This window comes from Geospiza fortis, unplaced genomic scaffold (assembly GCF_000277835.1).
Source record: "Geospiza fortis unplaced genomic scaffold, GeoFor_1.0 scaffold70, whole genome shotgun sequence".
Classification (NCBI taxonomy): Eukaryota; Metazoa; Chordata; class Aves; order Passeriformes; family Thraupidae; genus Geospiza; species Geospiza fortis.
Genome location: NW_005054317.1, coordinates 3326980 through 3349048, shown reverse-complemented (window position 1 = coordinate 3349048; position 22069 = coordinate 3326980). Strand labels below are relative to the sequence as shown.

The following is a 22069-nucleotide window of genomic DNA, read 5'->3' as shown; positions in this document are numbered from 1 at the left end:
ACACACAGAGCTCCCACTAAGAGTAAGGAAGGAGCTTAGCACTTCCAGAAACAAATAAAGCTCAAGTATATGAGCTGGAAATGGATCTTGTGTGTGTAAGGGAAATACTCATTTCTTTTCCTAACAAAAGAATTTCATTTCTCTGGATTTCCCCCCCTATTTTGAATTTAGAAGGGGAGCAGAGCTGAGTAGCAGTGGTAGGAAGAAGCCAATCAAGGATCCCATAGGAACTTTGTCCTAAGAAGCCAGCTGGAAGATCCTTCATGGCTTATGGGGCAGACACTGATCCATGGGACTTCTTGCTGAGGTTCATGTTTGTCCTCTCAGTCCCCTTGGAACTGATGGTCTTCATTGAAAGAAAATGGCCTAGAATGACTTGATGTATTTATTTTCCAAAGGCCCGTGAATTGCCAACATAGGGAGTACTTTTACTGTAACAAAATACTGTGTATTTAAAGAGAATTCCTTCTTTTTGAGGAGAAATGTGACCTTAATTAAATTATTTCTATTTTTAATCAACTTTAAGGTCCCTGGAACCTCTGAAGTTCTCAGCAGCTGTTCCTCAGATGTCTCATGGCCTCTTGGCCTCACAGATTTCCCCATCTCCTTGGGAGGACTGGGGACTCTGAACATCCTAAACAGCCAGAGATAACATTTTGTGGCCAAGAACGACTCAGTGGTGCCCTGAGCTCAGGAAAGCACTCTGTAAATGGTCCCCAGGGCTTCCCCACAGAGGCTGTGTGTTAGAGAGCCTTGCTAAAGGGCACTTCAGCCTCAGCAGTTGTACACTGATCCCCAAACACTGCACCTTCTGTCTGCTGCCAATCTTGCTTTTGTGCATTATGTTTCCTCTGAGAGCAGAATGCAGGCAGAATCTCTTCTGCTCTTGCTTTGCTCTTTAATCCAGCACCACAAACCAGAAATCCTCAAGGTTTAAGCAGCTTCAGCATTTATTTACACAGGTCTGCAGCAGCTTTTTGTTTTCTTTGCTGTTTCTTCTGTGGTTTTCCCCCTCTGCTGTGTTTTGGATGGTTCTGTATTCTGGGATTTTGTTTAGGAAATTTGTAGGATATTCTGGAATTGTGTCCAGCTGCATGCATGCAGCCTCCCTGTGCCCCCAGCTCATCACCTCTGCATGTGGGGCAGTGCAGGGCCAGCATCCTGCTCCCAAAGCCATGCTCCCTTTTCCTTACTGATGCAGCTCTGCAAACAGCACAGCCACAGCTTCCCATGCATCTGTACCCACAGCACCTCTGCTTCCCTTTGTGCTGGCTCAGGCTCTGCTTTTGTGGCCCCAAAACTCCCTCCTCCAGCCCCGAGCTGTTGGTGGAGCAGATGGTGCCAGATGCTGGGCACTTCCCAGCCCACTGGTTGCCTGTTGGTTCCTTCTGCAATCTTTCCTGCAAAATGAGGTTCCCAAATTGAGTCTCTTGGCTCAACCAAGATGCCTACAGATGGGTTTGAGGCATTTCTTTGATGTTCACATGAGTTTTAGGAGCTCTGTGTTTGCTGCTGTCCTGTTTGCCTAAAATCAGACGATGAGTTCAAAAGCTGAGGAGTAGGGGAAAAGAGGGGAATTCTTGCACCACTTCAATAGCAAAGCAATCTAAAAATGGAGCTCTGTACACTCAAAGATGTCAATAAATATCCCACTGAATGGCTCATGTTCCATTACTTACTGGTACAGAAGTGAAATTAATTTTAGAGTGAGATTATAAGCCTATAGTAGAGATGGAAACCTTAGTACTGATCAAGTATTATTATCCCAGTGATTAACTAAAAGTTTACCATCCAGACATTGTGTAGTTGCTGCTGATGGAAAGCAAAACCCAACAATGCCAGTGAAATTTGTATCAGGACCATGTAATAATAATACTATTACTAATTGGCAAAGGCATTGGGTTTTACTGTATGAACCAAATATTACCATTTATTGTGTGTCAGGTATCCATTGAAAATACATGGGCTGCAGTCCCAATACCTGTGGAGATTAACAAGTTGAAGTTTAGTTCAGGGCACTCCTGGAACCTCTGAGATATGAAAAATGAGGAACACTTGTTGGTGCAAAATGTCCTCAGACTTCATCAGTGATCAGTGCAGATGTCCTTTCAGGAGTTGGTACAGATAGTCTGTGACCAAACCATGATGCACATCTGAGGCACCACTTTCCTTTTCCTGCTAAATATGAGACTTTAATTGAAGATTTAGTTATGGAATTTTGTCTGTATGAGCAGAATTCCATCGTTTATTATAGTGAAATGCCTGAAATAGCAAAAAAATAAAGAAAAAAAGCCTATAAAGGAGGATCAGGAAGTCTAAAACCAAGATATTAGAATTGCATGGTGTTGTGTGAGCATTGGGTTGTTGCCTTTAACCGGTGAGAATCAGACTTGCAAATGCTGTGTGCTCGCAGAGGTGGAGTTTTTCCATTGTTGGTTTATTTACAATTAATTGTATCCATGCCAGATAACGGTCACAGGTACTTAAATGGGATTAGAAATCTTTTTTTTTAAGACATATCTGGTACTTTGCTGCTTTTAAGCTTTAGCACAGTCAATGGGGTTTTATGTAAATCTGTCAATGTCATTTTTACCACTGGTAATCTTATTTCTGACTGCAAGCATTACTATTTAATTCTGTCAAAGGTGTTTCTGTAATTAAATTTATAGTGAAGCTTAATAACAGTTCAGAGAACATAAAGCTCCCAATGTGTTTTAGTTCTATTTGAAAATGGATACCCAGGCTAGAGCTTGGATCAGAGACAGTAAAATTGGATAGTGTTTTGAGACCCTAAAGTTTTTCTGTTCAATCACACCTTGACATTTCATGTCACTGGGTTGGAAAAGATTTTTGTACAAGTAGGTTGGGAAGTGTTTTAACACATTGAGAGAAAAAAATCACCATGAAACAGAACTGTTGGCATTTCTGAGTATCAAGAGCTGTTCTGCTCTACAAGCTCCTGTTAACTTCAGTGTGAACTGCTTGACTGAGATGTTTGCAGGGTCAAGCTGCTTCCAGGCCAGGAGATGGAAGATATCCTGGTTTCCTTACTTGATGCAGCATGTTGAATTATCAGGAAGCTACCAGTACCTTGTCTCTCTCCTTCTTGTATTTTTCCATGAGAATAATCAGGAGATAAAAGAAGTTTGCTGCTTAGCACAGAAATTATTAAATAGTCCTTTGACCATTTAAAAGAAATTACAGCCTTAGAAAGTCCTGTTGACCAAAAGTATTTTTCAGGTTTTAGGAATAAAGTATGATGAATATGGAGATAGTGCAAATGCCCAGATGCCAGAGCTTGAATAAACTTTTTGATCAAGGATGCAGGTGTATTTTTGGATGAAAGAATGCAGCACTGAGCATTGCTTCCTTTTTAGCCTGAGCTTTACCCCAATATATCCTTTAATGCCTGTGCTCAGACTAACAGAAAACCTTTGATTACCAGTGCCTATAAAGAGCAGATGGTATCTCCTGACTGTGTTTTAATATGAGTATGGATTGAGACTGTGCATATTTTAAACCAACTGTGTCTGTAAACTCCATTCAGTGTTACCTGTGCTTTGAAGAACTTCAGATATTTAATATGGCTACAGACATCCCATAAATTCTTATTCACCCCACCTGCTTCCATGTGCAAAGTTCCTGCTGTTACAAGCAGGGCTTTGATGAATATTTCGATTGCACTATAAAGTTCTTGCCTTCAAAGATATGGATTTTCCTCATGGAAAAAGCTTTGTTTCTGTTCAGAAACACAAGGAGAAAAGGACTGTCTTATGTCCGCAGCTCTCTGGCATAGCATGTGGAGTGGGAATGAAGAGTTATTCCTAGAGCTGTAAAGAGCAGCCAATAAAGGCTCCTATTACCCAAAAGATTGGTCAAAACCCCCCAAATTTGGTCTATGCTTTAGATCTTTGGTACTAAAGCCATCTCTCTCCATAGCTCTGACATCACTGCAGCCTTGCTCTGTGTTTGTGACACGCTTGTTAATCTTGTGACCTTCCCTCCCTGCTGTCCTCCACCTTTCCAACCATCCATCAGAAGCATCCGAAATCCCAGTTATGGGAACCTGGCTGGGCTTTCTTTGTTTTCCCTCTCCAGGAACCAGCTATATAGAAGGAGATAGAGTTTTACATATGCAGCTGTGTGAAACATCACCCTTTTCTGAAAGGGGATGTTTTACTGCCTCATTAATACCAGCTAGAAGTCCAGCTTTGCAGCATTACATCAACAGGAGCAAGGTGGAAACATATTGGTCTGAGGTTTCATTGGTGGTTTTGAGTGTTGTTCCTGGCTTTGTAAAGCTTCAGGGTTCCTGGGAGAGCTGTGTGCCACGTATCTGGCCAGGAGGTTTATAGAACTTTAGACTCATCAGTTATCATCTTCCTTGTCTTTCTTCACAAATGACTTCTTTGTGGGGCTCTCCAGTAGAGAGCTGTTTGATCAGAGTTGACTTTGTGAGGTCTCCCCTACAACTTCCTGGCAGATGTCATAATTTAATGGTTTAATTGTATCCTGGAGCATTTGGGTTCCATGGAAAATCTCTGGTATGTGTGTACATGCACCCCTGTAAGAGGAAAGCTGAGATCTTGCATCTATTAAAGATGTTTGTGCTACAATCTGATCTTTTACCATCCTGATAGAGGGCTCAGCAAGAAACCTGGACCATGTACTTGCTGTTTTATGCTTCAAAACCAAACTGGAAATTTGCAGACATAATATGAATGTTCCCGTGTTGCTGGTGAATAAGATCCACAGGTGAGATGTATTCTTAAAGAAAATGCTTATCCAGAAGGCTTTTTCCTTCAGGGAATTAGTGCCTCTGAGTGCAGCAGTAATTGTGAACAGAAGGGGGTTGTGTTCTCAGGTGGACTTCATGTGTGTGCTCATTGCACATCTGAGCTGGCACATTTGGGTCCTTCAGCTACTGCTGGAATATGAATAATCCACAGAAACCTCATCAAAAGCGAGGCCTTACTGTTAACTGACTGTCCTCCCAGCAAAAGGTCATCTTTGAGCTGGTGACCTCCCAGTCCAACGGGCAAGATGAAGGGCTGCCGTTTTCCCCAGATGTCAGATCCAGAGAGATTGAGTGCTTTGCTTCAGGTTATGCTGTGAACTTCCTATGCAGTTGGGGAAGTCTCCTCATTGCCAGAGCAGTTTCAGAAGTGAGAGACCATCCTGCTGCCTCACCTAAGGGTTTTTGTTGTGGACTAACAGTTGAGCACACGCGTGGCATTTTGCAGGGTGCTGAGGGTGAAGCTGTCACCCTGGCTGACTCTGCTGATGATCTTCTCTGAAATTCAGCGTACATGTGTGGGGACTTCTCTCCTGCTCACTTTTGAGCCCCAGATTAACAAAGCCCTGCAAGCTCAGGCTCCTGCTGCACACACAGAGTGCCTCAGACTACAGAGGCTTGCACAGACTCTTTGGGCTGTACTTGTTTCCCACAATTTTCTGCGTGTTTGTCTCTAAACGAACCATGAAATGATTCAGTGCCCGCATGTGGTTTTAATAACAAGCGTATGTGGGCAAATGAGAAAACACAGAATGTTTGACTGTGGAAGTTTCCAGCACACACAATGGGTTAAAATTGAAGTAGGTTTGTAGTACAGTTTTGTCAGTTGGTTAATTACTTTGGGTTAGATGATATTTTAGGTGATAGGTTTCTCTCTAACCTTGTAACAACTGTTGAGTGGTGGAAGACTTTGCTTAATTAAGGGCAGCTTTGGAGCAATAATCTCCAGCTTGATCTTTACTGGGATCTGATTGTTTTTCTGGGAAGTTTGTGTCATGTTGTTGGTTTTTCGGCTTTTTTGTTTGGCTGCTGTTGTTGGTGCTTGTTTTGGGTTTTGGCTTTTTGAGAGAAAAAGAAAGAAAGTGCAGCAAGTGGCTTTCTGATTGTGTTTAGCTGAGAGTTATGTCAAGTGCTTATGCCTCCACAAGTTGAAAATTACAAGTGTTATAGATCCATCATGGCTATAGGTGGTCTTCTCAGAGTCCAGAGCAATCCTCCCTTTGCCACGTATCCTCATTTGCAAAAAGCTTCTGAAAAGACTTTGTGTCCCTCGTTATTACTTTGTTAGAGTGAAATAAATTCTCAGATTTTTGAACTCTGCTTTTCTGTTCTCTTTTCCCACCTCAGACATGTTCATCTGTGATGTTCCCTCTTCCAGGCTTTACTGAAGGGAGATTTACATCCCACTGCCCTGAGATCAGAAGAAATTTGTTGCCCTTGGACAAGAGAATCTCTCAGACTACTCTGAATTTCTGTTTTCTTTTGCTCCCAGACTTAAAGGGTTAATGTTGGTTTAGACTTAACCAGCTTTTTCTAACAATCTGACTTAAGCTTGCTGATGAAAAGCACAGTGAGAATTGCCTTTGGCAGTCTTTGATGTCCTTGTGCAGGAAAGGGGGGGAAGAGCAATGGAAAAGCCACAGGAAGGTAAAATGACAAATAAAGACAAGTTCTTGAAAATTTTCTGCAAGCAGGAGAAGAAAAATCTGTTCCTATGCCCATGATGAGGAGGTGAAGAAGTAATGACTTAAATTGCTCTGGGGAACCATCCAACAAAGCAGCACCTGAGCTGATCATCTGTGCAGCCCATCCATCAGCTCAGGTGCTGGTGCAGGTTAGACAGGCTGGGAACAGGCCCTGCCCTTGGTCAGTGGCCTTCAGATCTTATTTTCTCTGTCAGTGTAATTCCTGTGAAAGGCAGGTGCAGGTGTAAGAGAAAAAGAAATGCCAGGAGCAGAGCAATTCCTCTGGCAGCTGTACTTGAGGTGTTGTGTAGAATAAGAGACTCAGGTAAAACAGGTGGATAAAGCCTTTAGAGTTTGTTAAATTCCATGTTTCTCCAGTTGAGTTATTGGAAGAGTTGTTTTTCTCTGTGAGTTTTTTTCACTGTCTTCAGTGTCACAGTCCCTGTGAGCGTGGAGGTCCCTGAACTTGGTGCATAGGTGTGTGTATATAAGCTGTGCTGTGCTGCCTTAGTTTCTTCCCAGTCATCTTGGAGCCCCAAACGTGCTTGCACAGAGGAGATACAGGAGTATAACTCTGCTGGAAGCTCTGCTCAGTGTGGAGGTTAGAAATGACAGCACAAAAACTGTGGTATAATTTTCTGACTTAAGTAAAGCTTACAAAAAGTATTCTTGGCCCAGAATTTTGAAACATCCAGGCATCTAAGCTGGGGAAGGCCCTGTGGTGTGTGTTTTTGGGGGTACAGAAGGTTTCAGGAGCACACTGAGCTGAGGAAGAGCAGTTCCCACAGCTGCTCCTGCTTTCTGCCCCACTGTGGAACTGGATCCCACCCCAGGCAGTTTGTGGGACTTCTCACAAAGCAAGGGCTGTGGCATCCAGGCAAATACTTGCATGTTCCAGAAGGGAAATGCACTTCTCTGAGGCACAAACATCCCAAGGTGCTGCAGATGATAACACCTGTATGCAGTTATTTTATCTCTGAGCTCATCGGGCCTTAGGAGCAGAGCCATATCTTAAAGGAGCTGTCACAGCAATCCCTGTTTGCCCCCAAGGTGTCTCCTGAAGTGCTCCTGCAGGTAATTAATCACCTAATAAAACACATTCTTTGACAGTAGGTGGAATTTGGAAATTAATTTGCACCCCTTAAATGAGGCTTCTAAAACTATAATTATCACGAAAGAGAGAAACGAGCTGTGTCAGGTGTATAAATTATTTATTTATCAATAATAAACTGTCACCAAAGTGGCACTTAGCTTGCAGTGGCTGTGCTGCATTTCTTTAAGGTGAATTAAGCAATGACATTTGCCTTCCTTCCTGTATTTGCAGGTCTTGGGGCAAATCTTTAGTTGTTTGTGAAGTGTTTGGTACAAAAGTGACCCGTGACAATATTATAGCTGCCTTTCCAAAATTCTCTTTCTTTAATATGTGATCAGTTCTTGCTGCCCCATCCAATCCCTGCTGGATGTCTTATCCACTGAGGAGCCTCTGGCCTCACCAGAACTTGTGCAGCCCAGCTGGCCATTTGGATTTCTCATTATCTCTCCAAATGGTGGATTTTGTGAGTTGGATGTTGGTAGCAACAGGAAATAAAAAAGGGAGGAAGTTTTAACTCGTTGGCTGGACTGCATATGGAATAAGTTACCTGGAATAAGAGGAAATCCAAGATATCTGATTCTCTCTCTCAATTTTTTTTTATGATACAGGTTTAAAGATGTAGGTTGAGAGAGAGCAATTTAAAAAAATCCAGTTAAATGTGAGAACAGTAACATTTTAAAACCAAATAGATTACGAAAATATTTACCTTCAAAAATACCCTTTCAAAAATGTGTTACCAAGGTGTTTGACTGTGCACCAGAGCATCTGAAGAGTTATTTTAGCTGGATTTGCAAAGGGGACATGGGCTTCACTGCAGCCTTCCCTGCAAAATTGCCACTAACAACTGTTCTAGTTGCTCCAGCTGAAATGTATTGGTTGCTGACAGTGTAATTGGCTGCCTTCAAAGGGCATACAGTGCATGTAGTCTGTGGGACATGGAAGAAAATTGTCTCTTTATTACATATTAATCTTGCATTATTGGTGCATTTATTTCTGAAAAAGCCCAAGAGGATTTCTACTCATTCGTGTCAGACTGGCTTCTCTAATGCACAGCTCCAGGGAAGGGCCCTGCCTCATTATTTCCCCCAGACCTGTTTGCTTGAAGTTGAGTTGACTTGAAAAAGGGGTGAGGGTGCTCAGCATCACTGGCTTGGTGCAAAAGTTCTGCACACAGTGAGATTTCTTGAATTAAAACCCCTTGACAAAAACATGGAGCAAGGGTGCAATCAGTTACAGTGCCCTTCTGATTTACATTTTAGTTGTGCCATTTCCTGCACCTCAAGTGACTTCTGCTGCAAAAGCATCACAAACACAAACAAACCAGGGTGCCATTCAGAAAAGCCCCTGTGATTAAATTGGCAATGCCATATTGTAGCTGTGAGAAATGACAGATTGCAAACAACTCGTGAGCAAAAAACCCTTGTGATGCTGACTCTTCACTTAGGGGTGTGAGCTGGAATAATGCTCTGCAAAATCCTTTCAGTATAAACTAACATGTTTCTTCTTTTAAGTTTTACCACAAGGTATTTGTGCTGTATTGCAGAGGGTTTTGGAAGTGTGCTGGAAATATTTTTCATGCAAACCAAGTGGCAAAAATTAAACGTTCAGGAATGCAGCTGAAGGGGCAGCCCAAGCACCCTGAGCATGTCCTGGTTTGCTTGAAATATGGTTGCCCTTTCCAGGCACTCAATTCATCTTGAGGCCAATTTTAACAGAGCTCAGTGCAGAAATGGCTGTTATGACATGCCCTGAACCAGCTCTGGTTCAGCTTGTGTAAATTCTACATGTGGAGTGCTTTTGGAGCTGACAGGTGGAATTTTATTGTGATCCTATTTAACTATTCTACCACAGTAAAGGCTTTTGGAATTTATCTTACTGAGTTGCTCTGTGTTGCAAAGCAAAAGCACGAGTTTTTTACTTTTTTTGTTGTTTTTTTAATCAGCATATCGTGTAAAGGCATTTGTTCAGGGTAGGATCTCCACAGTGTTCAGCTGATCTGTGGACACAAACCATCATGTCACGGTCTTTTGTGTCTACAGGAAATTTCCAGCATAACAGGCTGTTTCCACCATGTCCATCAGCATTTCTGAATGAATTTGGGAACCTCCTTTCCACCCCAGATTAGTCCTGGGCCTGTGACAATAATGGAAATTCCATGCCCATGGCAGGGGGATTGGAATGAGATGATCTTTAAGATCATTTCCAACCCAAACTATTCTGTGGGTCTATGACTTCCAGACAAACTCAGGTCATTCACTGGCATCAGGTCAGCTGAGTTTTTAAAGTTGCATGTGAGAACACAGAATCTGCACAGTTCTGCAGGTTTCTTAATTCTTTTCATGATCCCAAAGCCCACTACCAGCACATGGTGATACTATTTAAAGAAAGGTGTTAATGGAATTATATCCTTTGATTGAAAGCCACAGTTGATTTTTGCTCTTGTATGAGTTCTGCAGATTTTGGTTGTTTTGTCTGAAGTGGTCTATTAGCACTTGCCCTGAGATAAAAATTGCTTTTTAAGTGAAGAAAGGATTTTGGCATGAGTCAGAAAATCCCAGGGAAAATAAATGAAAAGTGTAATTAAAATGCCTTGAGGCTGAAACATTACGGGAATTGTAATGTATAGTTTGCTAATCTCATTAGAAAAAATCCTGCTTTAAGTCACCTGGTTGTATTATATGCTGCTAACACCAGCCTGCTCCTTCTCAGCCCAAAAAGTTATAAAATTATACTGCAAAAGGCACTTGCTCTGACATCAGCAATGCAAGTGTATTAGGCAGTAGCATTTCTTTCCTTCCTTTTCTCTTTTGTTCTTAATTTGCTTGGTAATTTTTCTTTACTGCACTGCCTGGTGCCCAGTTCCCTGAGTCCAAGTTGCTACTTCTGGGACACCATGTCTTTGATCAGGATGAATATTTTTTATTTCAGGTGCTGCTTCACAGTTGGGTTGAACTAATTTAGGCAGATATATCCCAGCCAGGCTCAGGGTGGAAGGAGCATTATCAGTGCATTATGGAGATTGAGTAACACCCAGAATAAGGCATCCAATCCATTCATGAGGCTGCAGGAATAGAAACAAATCTAGAAACCTAAGGGTAGGTTTCCCAACAAGTTTCTACCCTACTGTCCAGTGAAAAGTTGAAATTTCAGGAGATTCCTCATGGCTAGGGAATGTCTGACTATTTCTCCAAGCAACATTTTTGTGTTCAATTTTCTTTCCTTGCAAGTAATGCCTGTTAGCATGAAAATTATTTAATTGCTGACTGCTTCCCAGCTGGAAAATAACTGGGGAGACTGTGGTTCAAATCATATATATGTAAATGCCATTGATTTTGTCTGTGTATTGCATTCAAAATCCTGCACCTACCCACACAACCTGGGCCATGGCACTGTGAGTTTTGTGAACGTACCTGTGACAGCAGGGAACTGGCAAATCTGCTGTGCTGGGCATTTGACAATGGCTGCAAAACCAGTGAGGAAAAGAAATCATCTCAGTCAAACCTTCTGGGTGCAGAATTTAAATGGACTGAAGCTGTGAGAGCAGCATTTCCCATCCCGTGGCATTTCCCATCCCGCTCCCTCTGGAGGCCGCGCTGCAGTGGGCGTGCAGCTCGGCTTTCTCCTTCTGCTGTCAATGTTTTCCACAGAAGGAGGTTCCTTAAAGGCACCATCAGTGCAGCAGATGCTGTGCTCAGACCTGCTGCGTGAGAGAGAGAGAGGCAGTGGTGGGATCTGATCCCATCGTGGGGCCCTGGCGAGGCCCTGCTTGGCTGTGATGCTGGAGCTTCTTGGTGGAGCTCCAGTCATGTTGTTCCCTTGGCTTGTCCTCTCTTGGGTGCTTGAGGTCACTTTGAGCTCCTCACTGTGTATCTAAAGGAACACACAGAAAAGATTAGGCTGTTAGCTGGCTTTTCTCAGCAGTCACCATGTTGGTTGCAGCCCCAAATTAGCAGAACACTTTGTTCAGGCTTCAGCTCTACAAAACACTTTGGCCCAGCTCCAGCTCTGGAAGAGCTTTTGGATTAAAGGGAAGTTGGGAGTGTGAAGAAGAGCATGGAGTTTTGAGAACTTGTGTTTGGTATTTAACACTTTAAAGGTTAATCTTGCTGCCGTTCAGCAATAGTGAAGGCTGTTGTCATGGTTTAACCCCAGCTGGCAGCTCATCCCCACATGGGGTGGGGGAAGGATTGGAAGGGAGAATTGAGAAAACTTGTGAGTGGATACAGACAGTTGAACAGGTAAAGCAAAAGCCAAGCAAAGCTACACAAGGAATTCATTCACTGTGAGGACAGGCAGGTGGTCAGCCATCCCCAGCACAGCAGGGACATCTCACCTAATGGGCACTTGGAAGACAAATGCCATCCTCTGAACATCCATTCCCCTTTCCTCCTTCTTCCCCAGCATGACACCACATGGTCTGGGATGTCCCTTGGGGTGGTTGGGCTCAGCTGTCCCTGTTATGTGTCCCCTAACTCCCTGTGCACCCCCAGCCCACTCTGGTGGGGTTAGGAGCAGGAAGGGCCTTGTCTCTGTGTGAGCCCTGCCCAGCAATAACTGAAACATCCCTGAGTTATCAACACCATTTTCAGCACAAATCCAAAACACAGCCCCATACTGGCTGCTGGGAAGAAAATTAGCTCTAGCCCAGCTAAGCATGTGCTTAAGTGCTTTGCCAAATGTGGAGGGGATGATTTATATGGTAAAGTGGAAACTTGGTAGCACCTACTTTGGTGATCACAGCTCCAAGCAGGATTTCACAGAAGAAGTCTGAGCTGCTGTCATGCTCTGCAGTTCAGTTCCCTCAGGCCCTGCTGATAGCCCAAAGCTACTCCTGGGCTATGTGAACAGGGCTGCAGGATGAGCAAAAGAACAAAATAAGGGTTTGTGTGTGCTGGGATGTTCCAGCTGTTTAGCTGTCTTGCCCACCAAAGCACCCTTGTTTCCCTTGATCTTATTCCCAGGCTTTTGTAGCCTCACACACTTTCCTCCCATCTGAGCTGGGTAACCAAGTGTGAGAATTTGTTCTGGTCTAGCTTTATGGTTAAACATTGTGGCTATGAGAGATTCTCAAGGCAGACAGAAACGAGGTGTCTGTGTAGAGTCATGCAAAGGAGCTCAAAGGCTTGTGATGAAAGCATCTTCTCCATAACTGGATCAAAACAAATCATTGAGAGCTGTGGCTTTATTTCCACAGTTCTTACACTGTGATGCCATTGTACAAGGAGGGTTTAGGCTCCTTTGAGGCAGCCTGCAAGACCCTCCCTGCTCTGTGCACTCTGGGTTTGTGCAGTCAGCCTCACTGAAGTTTTTTCCCAGCTTGCTGACAGGCAGGAAGTTGGGGGATGCAGCCTTTCCCAGGGGCTGGATTGCCATGGACGAGGCTGCACGTGCACACCTGGGAGGGCAGAGAGTCCCAGGTGGCCCAGCAGTGTCCAACCCCACATCCTACAGCTGCTACCTTGGGCTGGGGCTGGAAGAAATGCTCCATTAGGAGCAGAGTCATTCTCCAGCTGCATCAGCAGGGAGGTCTGCTGGGTCCAGGGGGCTTCCTGTTTAAATAGTTACAGAGCCTGCAGAATTGGTTAAACTGTCAGAAAAGAGTTATAGAGGGTAAAAAAAAAAAATAATAATAAAGGAACCATCCTTCCTGTATCTGTATGTGCATTGTCTAACTGCTCCTTTGGGATCAGCCAAATGCTTGCTGGGATTTTTCAGTTCACTGTAATGAGTTTTAGATTAGGTCTTTTGTGATGTAGAATCAGATTAAAGTTTGTGGAATTGTAGCTGCAGTGCAGGAAAGTTTTAATAGGTAATAGTTAAGGGAAATCTTTGTCCTAAGGTAGTAGGTAATTTCACTTCTGCAAGATCATGTCCTGTGGTTGAGCAAAAGCAATGCAACTGTTAATGAAAACAGCTGAAAATGGCACTCGCAGAAGGAAACTTGGCAAAGCCCCATTTTGTGAGATACAAAATTCTGAATCTGAAGTAAAATACCTTTACATGAGCAGTATTTCCTGAATTTGACATTAGTCTGCATTCTTTCTCTCTGCCACATGATGGAGATAATGGTGTAAGATACACAAACAGTACTGCACAGGCCTTACACTTCAGGGACAGAAGTTTCCGCTTGGTTTATAGTATTTGTTCCATTAATGTTGGTTTTGCACTACCACTGATGGAGTAGTTTTCTCAATAATATCCATGAAGTGTTTTGTTTAAAACAATGCTTATTTTTCTTTTTGGTACAGTTTAGGTTTTTCTTTTTTTCTTCCACAAGGGCAAAGAAGCAGGAATACCCTTACCAAATAACCAAGGGTAGCAATGCAGCAAAATGCCAAAGTCTGTATTTGGTAAAACATTCAAAAAAACTTGGTTAGCTTACATTAACTGTATTGGGACTTAAAATTGTACTTAAAAGTTAATGGTTTGGGCTCAGATATAATTAAGGCTGTTGTGTATTTCTGTAAAAGCAAGGAATTTGCAGGAGTTCCTATTAAACAAGTTTTTAAAAAGGAGATTCTAGAGCCTGCTCTCACCATGAATGGGGTCTGTGCATCCTGGGAAAGACATGGTAGAATCCAGATTAGTTGATTTTTGTGTAATGCTGTAGAACCTTTGCATCCACCCTCTCCTCTTTTCTCCATCTTTAGCATCACTCCTGATCCAGAAGCTGTCAAAGCCACATGTGCAAAATTCCCAGTGATTTCAATGCCTTTGGACCAGGCCAATATCCAAAGGCAGAGATGGATTTCCTCTTGGAAATTTTTTTTAGTGATACTCAGAAAACTCCTGGCAAAGGATGTCTTTAATTTTTATGGTGAGAGCTGCTATGTGATATTTGTAATCATAATGTAGTAACAAGACATTTGTAACAAAACTGGTATAGGTTGCGATATATCCAAGATGGGAGAAACACATGTTTCTTCCTAGTCTGGGTTTTTTTTTTTGTTTTTCTTCTTGTGGCTGTTACTCTGAGGACAAGAGTTCCTTTGCTGATGTCAGTGCAATTACAGCTGCACCGTTTTCCAGTTTCTTAGACTGAATATTTGCTGGATGAAGCAATACTCTCACTCCTCTCCACAGATCCACCTGCCTTGTGAATCAAACATGCTGTCTTTAATTCAAATTCTGGGTTCAGTTTTGGGCCCCTCACTACAAGAAAGACATTGAGGGGCTGGAGCTTGTCCAGAGAAGGGAAAGGAGCTGGGGAAGGGTCTGGAGCACAAGGAGTGGCTCAGGGAGCTGGGGGTGCTCAGCCTGGAGAAAAGGAGGCTCAAGTGGGACCTCCTCACTCTCTACAACTCCCTGAAAGGAGCAGCCAGGTGGGGATCAGTCTCTTCTCCCAGGTGACAAGTGCCAGAGGGAGAATAAAAGGCGTCAAAGCTGCACCAGGGGAGGTTCAGATTGGACAGCAGGAAAAATTTCTTTACTGGGAGAGTTGTCAAGCATTGGAAGAGGCTGCCCAGGGAAGTGGTTGAGTTCCCACCCCTGGAGGGATTTAAAAGCATGTAGATGTGGCACTTGGGGATGTGGTTTAGTGATGTGCTTGGCAGTGCTGGGTTAACAGTTGGACTCAATGATCATAGAGGTCTTTCCCAACCTAAATGATCCTATGATTTTGTGAATCTATGCTGCTTGTTTAATTCCTTGTGCTTAGATCCTTACATAGCCTGCAAAATTCTCACTTGAGGAATTGTTCAACTCTGATACTTCAAGTCCATCACTCCAATGCCCACTAGTGAATGGTTTTTTTCTTTGAGTAGAGTTTCCAATTTGGATTTAGAGGCTATTCCTTGATAGGTACCTTCCATAAGGCATTTTTGTAATCATATTTACATTTAAAATGCCCCATGTATGTAGAATGTCCGTTCAAATGCTCTCAGAGTCAGGGAACTGATGCTGCCCAGGCTGTCTGTGTGTGCACCCACGGGTCGATGTAATAACTCCTCCAAATGTTGGGAGTTTTCCCTCAGAAGACTTCTTCCAGAAATGCTGCTCTCCATGCTCTTGGGTTCTGCTCCTGTTTCTTTCATGAGAACAAAGATTAGTCCTTCATGCTCCTAAACTCAATGCATGTGCATGACTTAAAGGCATTACCTACCAATAAATGGGAGATTAGCTGCGGCTTGTGCATTTCCTGATCACTGCAGGTTTTTTCAGATGGCTCGTTGTTATCCCGTTTCCTTTAACGATGGGACACTTTAATGAGTTTGCCATCTGACATACATCTGCTTCCTGTTAAACAATACCTTCATTCTTCTGGAGCTGCTAAACTCATCTTTTATCCTACAAGATTTTTATCTGAGCCCTGAAAACAGCATGTACCAATCGGTGTCAGCATATTCATTTACTTGCTGAGGGGTTTTCTTAATATGTAGTTGAAAATTAATAGCAAAGCAGGCATCTCCTTTAATGCTTATTTGTTGGGAAATGGGAGAAATGGATATTATTTGTGTAATTAGGGGCTGGTCAGTCCAGTTCATGTTTGAAATCCAATAAAATCGACTTTTGTGGCTGACAGTATACAATCTCTAATAGTTATTCTGTTCTCCCAGCAGAGTAAGAAGGGGCTGGTTCAAGAAGGGGTGTGGGGTGGAATGTGAGGCTGTTAATGTTGTTTCTTTGAGGAAAGAGCCTTCAATAGCTCAATGATGGTCTGTCTCACGCGTGTGCAAAGTTAGGTCTCTGTGATCATCAGGATCTCTTAAATCAATCCAGCCTGCATTGAGTTTGTGCATCTGCCTCACTGCCTCTCTTTTTCCCATGTTTTGGAAACATGAAGTCGTGCTGGATCTCTTACTATGTCTTTCCCCTTCGCTGGTCAATATTGCCCCTGCAGAAAAACATTTTTTCCTTTATTTTTCTTTGCTTTTTTAATCACAGAACCTTTTTCTCATGGAGGAAAAACTGAATTTTCCTTTTACTTATCTTTACTACGTAATATGCCCTATAAGTTGCTTTTATAATGAGTGTGTGATGCTATTTAAGGGGAAATGTGGATGTGAAGTTCTGCCACACAGGTCCACAGGACATCTGTGAGAATGGCTTGTAACCAAATTAAGCAACCCTGTGGGGCACATAATGTTTTGTCTAGGAAAGGAATTTAGTTCCAACCATTCACATATGCCAGGTGACAAGTGGAAATACTTTGGGGTTAGAGCTGGGGAAACGTAGGAAGCAAGGTGCAAATATTTATTTGAGAGTTAGCAGATGCCTGAACTGGAAAAATGACTATAATTCAGGAATTTTGTATTTCTTCCCATTTATAGCTTGCAGTTTTCTCCCAGCTCACACAGGGTTAATGTTATTTGCTTGAAAATGAAGGAATTGCTGATTACTTCAGGTGGCTGCTGGTGCATGATCTGAAACCTTTGTTTTAATTATACTCTTGGCATTGTTGAGATTGATGTTTCTACCACCCTAAACGCCATTCCTTTGCCTCTGGCAGTGCTGCAGAGCTGGTGTTCAGCACTGAAGGGCTGTGAAAAGTTGTTTGTTGCAAATGCAACTCGATAGTTTTCCCTGGGATGGCTGAGCTTCCCGTGGGGTTCCTCCACCTCTCCGGCTTCGTGCAGCCTTACAGGAAGGTGCTGTGTGTGAACTTGGTCCTTCACTGTTTTCCTTAAGGAGTGAAGCCAAAACCTCTTCCCTGGTCATTGCTATGCCAGAGTTGTTAAACCTGCCTGAAAAGCTTTGTTTGTTTTTGCATCAGTGTTTATTAACAAAGCCCTCCATCATTTGTTTAACACATAAACTTGTCCATTCTTTCACCACGCTCCCAACCTTCCATCTCACAGAGCTGCAGGAGCACAGCTGATGCCTTTGACAGTCTTTCATTCATGTTCAGGTTACAAATTACCTTCTTATAATTCAGTTCCTTGTGGAGTCTGCAGTTTTTCAAGGAGGGCCTGGGGGACAATATTAATTGAAGTTTTGCAGGAAAAGGAGTCTACTTTGTCAGCTCTAGGGTATCCCATCGATGATGGGTCTTAAACACGTTCACCTTCAGTCAGCAGAAAAGCTGTGAAACCTCCAAATCTTCTTGGTGGTGGCTATTTCTGTGACGATCTCTGATGTGACCAGGGGCCAGCCTTGCCTCATTTCATGCTGTCTTTTCAAAGCCCGTCCTGGGGAAAGTAAATTTATAGCTGGAGCATCAGTTTATCCTAATCCATATGTATTGGGCAAGTGTGTGAAGAATTTTAGGAGGGCAAGACACTGAACCAAATTTGCTGGGATTATTAACAGAGATGTTTAACTCCAGTGGGCTGACAGGGTTGTTTTATTCTGCTTTAACTTGAACCTATTAAAAAACCCTCCTATCCTTTATAAAGAAGCTAGAAAAAAAGGGATTGTAAAGGGGACTTAGGTAAAGGGGAGATTGTTCTGAAATTTGCTGTATCCTTAGGAAACAGTGTATTTTTGCTATACAGAAGTGGGTTATTAGACTTTTCTTTGCAATTACAGTGGAGAAGGCACAATTTGGCACAGCAGCTCAGTACTTCGCATAAATACAGACTTGGACAGTGATGGCCCCTCTGTCCTTGTCCTGGTGAGTGCAGGTGACAGGTTGGGTGCAAGTTTGAGAGCTGCCCCTCAAGGATGAAATGGGTTCTCCCTGAAGTGAGCAGATGTTCCTGCTGCTGGCCTTTGTGACATTCACACCCTAAAAATCCTCTTCAGAAGTGTTTGCTTTCCTCCCACTGCTGTTAATGTAGGGAACAGTGGGGGTGTGGGTGAGAGCAGTTTCTGGGATGGAGGTGCATTTTCAGGGACTCTTATAAGGTGAGCCTGTTCCTCCTCTGGCTGTTTATGCCAATCTCTCCTGCAGTATTTAATGTTTATAAAAATAGATAAGTCTTCTGGAGAGCAAAGCCTGCTGAACTGGGGACAGGGAAAACCTGAATAAACAAACATGTGCCACAGATTAGTAAGAACATCTGTAGGTTTTATATTGTTTTGAGAACACATACCACAGTTTTTCAATTCTTGTGCTTTTCTAGTTTCTCCCTTTCTTTCTGTCTCTCTCTTTTCTTCTTCTTTTTAAATATATTGCTAATAAAGGTTGGAGGTAGGAAGCACAGCTGGACGCTGCATGACATGCCACTGTTTAATTTCTAGCTCGGAGGATGAGAAGAAGAGTAGTTTTATTGTATCCTAGAAGAGAATAAAGCCACATGCAAATTCCAGCCATGGACATCTGTTTCCTCTTTGTGTGAAAGAATTCTCATATTTGGAAGGGAATCCCAGTTCTGAAGGGGCTGATGAGGTTTTGGTTTTTTTTCTTTTCGTTCTTTCCCCCATTCTTTGCCACTCCTTCAGCTTGCTGTCCTTGCTGTGGCTGCTGTTTTCCTTGGGACAATGTCAGCTTGCAATTTACCATCAGACATCAACTAGGTGAATTTTCAGTGTTATATGTACACAATACTTTAAAGTGTTCTGTTTTAGTTACAAAGAGCATGATTAAGTTCCTCCTTAAATTTCTTTTATTTAATTAAACAGTATTTGGTGGGAGGACTTTTGCTCTGTCATCAATCTTCAGTACTTACAGGTTGGTATTTTTCTTTGGAAGCGAGATGTGTCTGCTGCTCTGGGGGGGAAGTGCAGCTATTTCTAAAAGTAACTTGTTAAACATAATCATTTAAAATACTTTGTATCAGGGGAATTAAGTAGATGTGTAGAAATAAGCATCTGCAAAGTTCATTACCTTAACTTGGGCATCAGGTGCTAAGGACTACAGAGACCAGAGTAAATGATAATTTCACTAACCTATAAAACATTTTAGAATAATTATTTGCAGCTGTCTGGAGGCTTTAAATTTGCCTTTTGTGTGTGTTTAAGGGTTGACTCTGATGAACAAACAGCATAGTTATATAACACTAGGCCAGACATGAGAACTGGTACTCTCTGTCTATTTTATATTAATGTCAAATGAGAGGTTGCTGGAACTTGCCAGGGTTTCATATTTGCTGGCAGCAAGTTACCCACATGTGTGGACCACATTTTCATTGTTGCCTTAGCCTATTTCAGGCAGAAATATCTCTGCCTAACAGGGTGTGATTCTGTTCATTGCTGAAGAGCTTTTCTTTTAAGAAGAAGCAAAATACAAAAAGGAATGAAATGCTGTAACTGTTCAAATTAAGAAGTGTCCCCAGACTGCAGGATTTTGTCACGTCTGCCGTGGAGGAAGAATAAAGGGCAATAAGCCATCTAAAGGCTTTTCATGGGTGAGCTACCCTCACAGAGCTATTTCTTTTTGCATATATTAATGCTACTTTTGGGTGTGGGCTGTTTAGTCTGGTCTCTTAGGGAGATGAGGCTTATGCAAGCAGGGTGTTTGCACACATGGACACACAGCAGCCTGCACAGCCCTTGCACATCTTGACCACGGAAATGTGGCGGGAGGGCAGAGGCTGCGAAGATAAACAGGAGTTCTGATACCTTTCTTGAGGGGAAAATAAAGGTGATTAAAGGGTTTGAGGGAAGGCTTTCAATAGGAGCTGAACTTTCAACAAGGGCTGTGGAATAGATCTGGAGAAGAAATGTGATGGAGGTCCCTGTCATGGGAAGATTGCCGAAGGCGGCTTGGAAATGATTTGGCTTCAGAGAATCTGATGACAAAACCCAAATCCACAGGAAGACAGACTCCCTTTCATTGCAATACCCATGAAATTGCTTGTGTGGGTTTTGTTTTAAGTCAGGATGTCAGACAGGATCCAATGGGTGACTGCAGTAAATGTAGGAGATCTCCTTAGGATCTTCTTAGTGCAGCAAAGATGCTGCTGCCCTGCTTGGTGGTGGTGGTGCTTCCTATTTTGTTTGGGTTTTGCAAGTCTTTAAACTCCAGTAAAGTGTGACTTATGAATGTTTGAATGTTTAGAGCCTTATCCTGCAGCCCTGATAGAGAGGAGGGAGCCCAGTGGCTGTGCAGGTCACCCTGGCACACATCTGAAATCTGCATCCCATGGGGAAAAGGGGAACCCATAATCTCCATCCAGCCCTGAGCAGGACACAGAAAGCAAACACCACTAACACTGAAAATCAAACAGCACTTGTGAACAAGTTTCCTCTTTGATTGAAATGCTTCTAGCTAAGTGATGTAAAGGGGATTATGTCACAAGCTTCCCTTGTCTTATTAACAGCTGCTTAATTTTACCACTCATTCACAAGCATAAAAAAAGCAAAACTTGGAGGCTGTATTTGAAAGCTTGTTTTGTTTGGTGTACAGCTGGATACAGAGCATTTCCTTTTCTCTTTTTTACCAAATTTGAAGCAAATGTATTGGTAATTGTTGCTTATTTTTCTCTGTTTTTTTGGTCTAGATCATAGAAGATTACGTTGCTTTTCATTTTACATTGCAAAGAAATCATTCCATATAATTTCAGTTCAACAATGCTGCAGTAGCATGTGGGTGTGTATATATCTTCTCATAAATACATTACCACACATTACTGTCAAAGAGCTGGGCTTTTCCACCCACTATTAAAAATGAAATTTAATTGCTACACTAGAGTTTCAAGACCCTGATAAATAAGAGCCATGTCTGACCTTTATTTGGGGCTCTGAGATGCCACCAGGGATATTGCTCGTTGTCCAAGATGACAAACTTCCTCTGAGATTTCAGTTTGTCAGCTCAATGTACAGCAGTGACATTGATTTCTTCTCACTGCCATTTCCTGCCTGAATAGATAACAAATTTTCTGTGGCAGGTGTCTGTCAAGTTTAGTTTTGCCTGGCAGATTAACTTAATAGACTCATTTATTAATCATTACTTGGAGCACAGAGAAGCAGACAATACTCTTTGTCTCCTGTGATGTTGAATGGCTGTTCCATTTCAGATTCCTTTGTGTAGCCTGAATTTGGGTTTAATAAGCCATTCATATCTCTAGTGAACGTTTTTAACCTGACATCACTCAGAGCAAAGATATCTGCATTAAATAAGCATGATCCATTTTGTGTATCTACTCCTTTTCATGGTAAATAATGTGTAAGTGCTTTCTGAGACTAAATAATTTGATATATGAACTGCCAAATCAGCCTAAACAAGGGGGAAATGAAGAAAGATAAAAGTAGAAGAAAACAGATAGTTGGAGGAAGATTTGAGCCTGGCGTTGACTGGCTAACAAAGCAGAGATAATGCAGCTTTAGGAAGGGGCAAAGCAGACCTGCAGGTACAGCTGTAGGGTGATCCTAGGACAGGTCAGTGCTTTCCTGGAGACCCTTTCCTCTGAAATATCCTGTGAAATATCCTGGGACAGATATTCAGCCTGGAGATTGCAAAGGCAGAGTTGGTACCAGAGGTAGGTGTTGGACAGGACTTCTCTGAGTGGTGAAGGACAAGGAAGAATTTCGTGGAGGGCTTTGCAAAGGAGGAAATACAACAGAAGGCATAACCTTGGAAAGTGATGTCTCTTGTTGCACAGTGCTTCAGTGTGTTCACAGTGCAAACTGAGTGATGAGCTGAGGTTTTTATCAGGGCAGGATCTGTGAAGGACA

General features: G+C 42.6%; 1 protein-coding gene across 1 annotated transcript in view; it reads left to right on the top strand.

The window, feature by feature from the left end:
- The window catches only part of SLC25A26 (solute carrier family 25 member 26), an 81371-nt gene that overhangs the window by 30455 nt on the left and 28847 nt on the right, over positions 1-22069 (top strand). The window lies entirely within an intron of this gene.